Genomic DNA, 6,000 nt, shown 5'->3' on the forward strand with positions numbered 1-6,000 from the left:
CCTAAATATTAAGTAAAATTACAGACCAATAAAGTTAACAACATTAATGTGATGGATGATGTTTAGTTTCAGCTAAATCACTGTGTTTAATTGGGGTCTGAATTTGGCATGCCTGTGTTCCACTGGCCTAATGGTAACTCAGTGATCCTGCCAGCCACTTTTCTTTGTTGGAATCACTAACAATTCTCCCTTGTTCAGCTTTCATTGGACCCAGATACTTCTGTTCTTTTTTAATCTGTCAGTGCAAATTAGATTGTTCCTTCCTGACAAAGTAGAGTCCCTAGGTGATGCAAACAGTTAATGTGCTCCACTGCTATCGGAAAGGTTGGAGATTCAAGTCCATCGAGAGGTGCCTTGAAAGAAAAGGCTGGTGTCTACTTCTGAAAAACCAGCCATTAAAAACCCTGTGGATCACAGTTCTACTCTGACAACACAGAGAGTCGCCATGTGTTGGAACTGAGTTTACGGCAACTGATTTTTTAAAGGGCTATAGTTCAGAAATATCTATTCCATGCCCCAATTATATTTTACTTTGCATACCTGTTTTTCACTTTCAGAGTATTTTCTTGTATTTACTCTCGTGTAGGACTCTCTATTGCCCTGAGAGTAGGTTAGGCAGGTGGCAGTGATTGTCCTGTTTTGTAAATGAAAGAGCCACAAATAGGTCAATGACTTGTGCAAGATGCAGAATAGGCCTTAGAGTTTGCACTTCAACCTCAGTTGTCAGAATGCAGTTCCGTTGACTGTTCACTGTAATTTTCTTTTCTTAGAAAAAAACCTTTGAAAAGGGTCTAATCCAGTGATAGAGAATGAACAACTGTATAGTAAGTATATATACATTCTTGTGGTTTGTTTTTCGGTGAGTGTTTAAGAGCTTGTCGTACTGTTGTGATCCTTACAGATGACAACACCATATAAAGAATGCCCTTTGGTACATTGTAAACTAACCTCCTTGGAAGGAGTGTGGGAGATACCATTTTCTGGGAGGATTCCATTGTACACAATTCGTAGGCTCTCAGAGATGGAAGAGATAATACAAGTCATCTGGTTCATGAGTTGATTGATGGTTAAATTCCAGATTGAAACCTGGGTTGAGGGAGTGATTTTGAGGAACAATCCTTGTTACTATGCATAACCTTGCATGGCCTAAAAATACATCTTTATTCCACAAATTAGGAGTCCTTGGGTGGCATAAGGGAGCTCGGGTGACATAGTACCTGTTCTGGTTACCTAGTGCTGCTCTGACGAGAAATATACCACAAATGGGATGGCCTTAACAAACAGGAATTTATTCTTACAATTTGGAGGCTTTAAGTCCCAGTGCAAAGTTCCAGGCTCTAGGGGCTGGGTGAAAGCCCCTTAACCTTAGGGTCCAGCTCTGCCTCCTGCTCCCGGCCCACTGGAGCTAGGGGCGTTTCTTCACTCAGACAGCTACTGGCTGCTAAGGCTGAGAAGCCCGAAGATTGACAGGTAAAAAGGCACAGTCCCAGTGTTACCCAACCACATGGCAGGCCATTAACTTAAGTCCATTGTAAGTCCCAAGGTTGGCAGAGCATAGCATGCTGCTGAGCAACGACACGGCTACATGCAGGGTCCAAGCCTGCCATGGCTAGAGACTATTCTCAAAGCTTCTCTTTATATACAGGAAGCAGACCACATCCCAAAGGCAGCTACTCAGCTGCTTGTGGTAGATGTCACCATGGAGCTGATTGCCAGTCTCATCATGGGGATTAACTACCACCAGCTGTCCCGCCACTCAACCAGGCCCAGCCAAGTTGGCACGCAAACATAACTACCACAGTGCCTAAGGCACTTGACTGCTAACCAGAAGGCTGGCGGTTCAAACCTATCAGCCACTCCTTGGAAGGGAGATTGGATAATTTACTTCTGTAGTGATACTGCCTCGGAAACCCAAGGAGGGGTCGCTATGAGTCAGATCCGACTTGATGGCAGTGAGTCTTTTTGGGTGGCATAAGCAGTTAAGTGTTCATCTGGTAGCCAAGAAGGTTGGTAGTTTGAACGTACCCAGAGGTGCCTTGGAAGACAGGTGTGACAATTTGCTTCTGAAAGATTATAGCCTTAAAAGCTCTGTGGAGCAGATAATTCTGCAGACTTGAGGCCATCATGAGTTGGAATTGGCTCAATGGCAACTGACAACAGCAGAGACAATTCTACCAAACTAATGAAGTAAAATGTTGACTGTTCAAAAGAAAAAAAAAAAATTATTTCTTCCTTTGGTCATCTGGGCTTTAAAATGTTCTATTTGAAATGTTTCCCTCAGAATTTCTCAGCTGTTATGAAAATTGCATATTTAGATATCTTTCTAATGCTATTGTTTAATGCTTTGTAATTATGTTTATCTAAAAATGTGATTAGGAGCTCTGGTAGCATAGTGCCTAAGGCACTTGACTGGTAATTGGAAGGCTGTCAGTTCAAACCCACCAGCCACTCCTCGGAAGGAAGGTTAGGCAATCTACTTCTGTAGTGATACAGCCTTGGAAATCCAGGGAGGGGTTGCTATGAGTCGGGTCTGACTCGAGGCACATAGCAAAAACAGCAACAAAAATATGATTAAATGATGGTATTTTTACTTCTCTCTTTTTTTTTTTCTCTGAATTTCTGTCTTATTTACAAGCTAAGTGCTATTTTCTCTGAGGATTATTAGTGGTTTACTAATGTGAATGTTTTCAGTTCTTTTATGCATTAGGCAGAGGTCTTGAAGAGCAGAGGGAATATTTGAGATTAAAATTTTTAGTAGAACTTAACAAAAGACATATAATGAACCTAAAATATTTGAAAATTCAGTAAGAAGTAATGACTCAGATTAGTTTTGTTCCATCAGCCTTTGACTAGAAATGTAGTTCATAGTGGTGGATCATCAAATGCTTGACCTATAGCATTACTTAGCAATGTACACTTAAAAATATCTACCTGGAACCAGTGTTTCTTAGAACTAAAAACAAAAGCTATGTCTACTTAAACACTTAAAAGTCATTGTATACAACTCTAGTTTCTCTCCTGAAATCATGGATCATATCATAGTGTTTTGGGCCAGGAGAATACTTGTGGGAAGCTTCAAAATTCATTGGGTCTGTGCATTGAGGTTTGTGGTGCTCCTAGGAACAGAACATTACATCAGCAAATAGAACCACCATTATAAGTTCTTGGGGAGGCTTGTTGTTGTTGTTGTTGTTGTTATGTGCCATTGAGTCGGACCCAACTCATAGCGACCTCTCCTTGGGTTTCCGAAGCAGTATCGCTACAGAAGTAGATTGTCCCATCTTCCTTCTGAGGAGTGGCTGGTGGGTTTGAACCACCAGACTTCTGTTTAGCAATCAAGTGTCTTAGCCACTATGCTACCAGAGCTTAGATGGGGAGGCTTAGATGTCAACTTTACAAACTTACAATGTTAGTGGAAATGAATTTGTTTTTGCCTATAAAGACTCATGTAGTCTCATTAGTTCTTATTTAACTCAGAACTTCTCCATAGTCTTACATAGTTCCAAAGAGAAGCTTGACCAGAGGCATGTGGGATGTTCTATTATAAATATCTGTTGTGCCTACACAACTTCTCCACCATAAGTGGTTAAATTGGTTCCCTGCAGGGAGTTGTTGTTGTTGTTGTTAAGTGCCGTCGAGTCGGCCCCGACTCATAGCGACCCCTCCTTGGGTTTCCGAGGCAGTTATCACTACGGAAGTAGGATTGCCCAACCTTCCTTCCGAGGAGTGGCTGGTGGGTTTGAACCACCAGCCGTCTGGTTAGCAGGCAAGTGTCTTAACCACTGCAGGGAGTAGAAATAGGAAAAAGGGTAATCTCAGAAGTCCAGGAGATTAACATTTCCCCACAAAGTTTTTGAAAGAATGTCTAAGACCAGGTGGAATGGAGTAAAAATATGGCATAATATTTTGCATATTGCAAATTTACAAAGGGCTTCCATATACAAAATCAGAATCCCTGGGTGGGACAAACAGTTAAGCGCTTATCTACTAACCAAAAGTTCAAACCCACAGAGGCACCACAGAAGAAAGTCTTGTTGATCTTTTAAGAGGTAAAAATTTTGTTCCTCAAGCTACAGTGGTGAGTAGTGACTAGGGTCTTAAAAGCGGCCATCTAAGATGCAGCTAATGGTCTCCTAGTGTCGGAAGTGAAGAAGAGTGCAAAAAAACAAGGTCATTTGGAAGCAATCAGCCCTAGGACATGATAGACCTCAAGACCAGAACTAGATGGTGCCCAGCTACCAATGCCAACCACTTGGGAAAAAATCAAACTGGAGATCCTGGATAGAGTAGGAAGAAAAATGTGGAACAAAATCCCAAAACACAATAATGACCAGAATTACGGGTCAGATGGTGTCTGGTGGAATCCCCCAGTACTATGGCCCTGGGATACATTTTGGGCCTGGAATAAAACTCACTCCCAGGGACTGGCTCTCAGCCCAATAGTAAACAAGATGTACATGCAGACCACTGAACCCAGGGTGACTCACCCACATACTCTATGGAGATGCATCCCTTGGAGCAATCGACCATGGAGCACCAAAGGGGCAACGTTTGCATGGAGGAAATGCAGGACACACTCCTGTGCATAACTATGAGGGGCACAGGGAGGGGGGTTACTAGGGAGGGAGGGGAGGAGACTGGGTTAGGATTGGGGATGGTAATTGGGGAGTGAAACCAAATGTACACGAAATATTGAATGTAAAACAAACTCTTCTCTGTAAACTTGCATCTAACGCACAATTAAAAAAAATAAAAGGTCACAGCCTTGAAAACTCTATAGAGCAGTTCTACTATGCACATGTGAAGTTACCATGAGTCCAGATGGACTCAGGAAATGGTTTGGTTTCTATATGCAAAATTTCCAGTTTATGTGTGTGAGAGAGTTCACCCCCATGAGGTAACCATAATAGGTATTATCATTCCCATTTTAAAATTAATAGAAAGGAGCTTGGGTCACAGGTCAAGTAATTTTCCTATCATCATCTGATAGAATGGATCTAGGCCTAGAACCAGGTATTAGTATCTGAGGGTTATTGCACTGTTCATTTTGCTTTCCTCAGATACCTTCTGCTTGAGCCCTGAGGCCATGCCCTTTGAGTCCTTTCTGCTTTCTTTAAGGAACACAGGTGGTGCAATGGTTAAGCACTCAGCTGCTAACCGAAAGGTTGGTAGTTCAAACCCACCCTGTGGCTCTGAGGGAGAAAGACCTTACTATCTGCTCCTGTAAAGATTACCATCTAGGAAACCCTATGGGGCAGTTCTGTTGTCACATGGGGTCGCTATGAGTTGAAATCAACTTGATAGCCCACAACAATTGCTTTCTTTAAGTAGTAGCTGGTGATGGTAGAGATCAGGTCAGTAATACTAGAGTAGGTGTGGAAGAAGGAAAGCTCAGAGGTCCTCAGAAGCATAGCCAGGTAGACAGGCCTTCACACCACTTATTCAATTACCCCTTGGTATGACATCTCTTTTTGTGAGCCACTTGTACTCTTTCTCTCAGGTTCACTTGTCCATTGGAATTCTTCTTCCCCATATATCCTTGCTGTTGCTCTCTTCTACTTGCTACTGTTCCAGGTAATGGAGACCATGTTTGACCCTGTAAATCCTAACAGAAATGACATTCACTCTTGCTTTTTAGAAAGTGAAAGTTAAAATACACTGTCTGTATTGAGGTTGGTCTTGTACAGCTTGCTGATAATGTAGATAAGGTACAGGACACCCTATTGGGGTTGTTGTTCTTTTTAAGTGATGTCAAGTCGTTTCTAACTCATAGTGACCCCATGCACAGCAGAAAAAAACACTGCCCGATCCCGTGCCAGCTCCATGATCCCTGCTATACTTGAGCTCATCATCGCAACCACCATGTCATTCCATCTCGTTGAAGGCCTCCCCCTCTTTCGTCGACCCTCCACCTTACCAAGCATGACATCCTTCCCCAGGGAATGGTCCCTTCTGACAACATGACCAAAGTAGGTGAGATGAAGTCTGGCCATTCTTGCT

The 6,000-nt window shown here is 42.5% G+C and overlaps 1 protein-coding gene across 1 annotated transcript in view; it reads left to right on the forward strand.

The window, feature by feature from the left end:
* RNF144B (ring finger protein 144B) overlaps nt 1–6,000 on the forward strand; it is a 93,209-nt gene that overhangs the window by 27,893 nt on the left and 59,316 nt on the right. The window lies entirely within an intron of this gene.

The sequence above is a fragment of the Orycteropus afer genome, unplaced genomic scaffold, assembly GCF_000298275.1.
Source record: "Orycteropus afer afer isolate SDZICR_OR568_19922 unplaced genomic scaffold, OryAfe1.0 scaffold00012, whole genome shotgun sequence".
In the NCBI taxonomy this organism is placed as follows: Eukaryota; Metazoa; Chordata; class Mammalia; order Tubulidentata; family Orycteropodidae; genus Orycteropus; species Orycteropus afer.